We start from the raw sequence: 1,452 nt of genomic DNA, 5'->3' as shown, positions 1-1,452 counted from the left end.
AGCGCGTCCCGGCGGCGCGGGAGCCGCTGCCCTGGGTTTTCCCACGCCTCGCCCGCCTGCTGCACGCGTGGCCCCGCACGGGGCTCCGGGGCGGCCCCGGTTGCAACGGCTCCCGCAGACCGAAACCGCTCCCTGGGCGCTGCCGGCACCGGGGTCGTGCCCCCGCCCCGCCCCGTCCTTCCCCGCCCCCGGGCCGCTCCCGTGGCACTCTCCCCGCGCCCCGGGCGGGCTCTCACCGCCGCGTTGAGGTCGAGACGCTCCTGTGCTGCTCCCGATCCCAGAGGCACCGAGATCTCCCGCACTGCCCCGTGCCCGGGGGTCTCGTTCCCTCTGTCCGTCCCTCGATGCGCAGCCCAGCCACGAAGCTGGCTGCGTGACCCCCAAGCGCCCAGGAGCGCGGCACTTTCGCCAGCCCCCGCTGCCCCCGCACGGAGCAGAGCACGGCCATTAGCTCCCGTGCTCACCCGCGCTGCAGTAATGGCACAACCGTGGCCTACGAGCGAGTCATGCGGACACGTGAGCGTGGCCAGGGCGCACCGCCCCGCTCCCTTCCCACGCTCATGCAGGGCTCTGCTCCAGCCCCTGATTGCCGCGGGCAGCGCCCGGCTCCTGGAAACGCCGAGCGAAACTGCTTACACCACCAGCCCCTGTGGGTGGCAGGACCGCGGCGTGCCCGGGCGGCAGCCCTGCACGGGGCTGGGGGCAGCGGCTGCGGGGGGGTCCCCCCGTTGCCAGCTCCCCAAGCTCCACGTCCCACCCGAGAACTGAGCCGCTGCTGAGCCACTGTGCGCGGCAGAGGGGGCTCGGGGAGCCTGCAGCCTTCGTGTCAGCGCAGCACCTGCCCAAGCAGGTGGGCACCCAGCTCAGCTCCTGTCCCATCCTTCCCAGCGCCAGCGGGAACCACCGAGAGCTCTGTGGGATGCCAGGGTTCGTGGTAACAGGTGGCAGAGACGGGCAGGTCAGCCAGAGAGAAACACGGGGAGCGTGGATGCAACGTGTGCCCCACTCGGCTCCTCAGCCCCAGGCTGCCAGGGTGCACCCACCACAGCCAGGACCTGGCGGGGCCTCCACGTGCCCGCATATGGGGCCAGGGACAAGCCCAGGCCTGGCTCAGGAGCAGGGTGCAAGCGCTGCCGGGCCGTTGCATCAAGGGGCCCGTGCCACGGCTTGCCCCATAATTAGGCAAGGCCGTGGCTGCAGATGGACCGTGCTGGCTGCCAGGGCCAGCTGCTGACACCTCACTGCTCCCAGGCAGCGCGCGGTGCCATGCCGAGGGTGGGAGCGGGAGGCAGTGCCGGCGCTGCTGGGGCAACCACTGCTCAGCTTTGGCCAAAGGTTTATTTGTACAAAGGGTCGGGGGTCCCCAGAGCCGGCGGCGGGGTCTGTACAAATAAATAGGGCTATATACAGCTGCGCGGGGGGGGGCTACCAGGGCCGCCAGAGCGGGGTGGG

Source organism: Numida meleagris, chromosome 20, assembly GCF_002078875.1.
Source record: "Numida meleagris isolate 19003 breed g44 Domestic line chromosome 20, NumMel1.0, whole genome shotgun sequence".
NCBI lineage: Eukaryota > Metazoa > Chordata > Aves > Galliformes > Numididae > Numida > Numida meleagris.
This window is presented reverse-complemented; position numbering follows the sequence as displayed.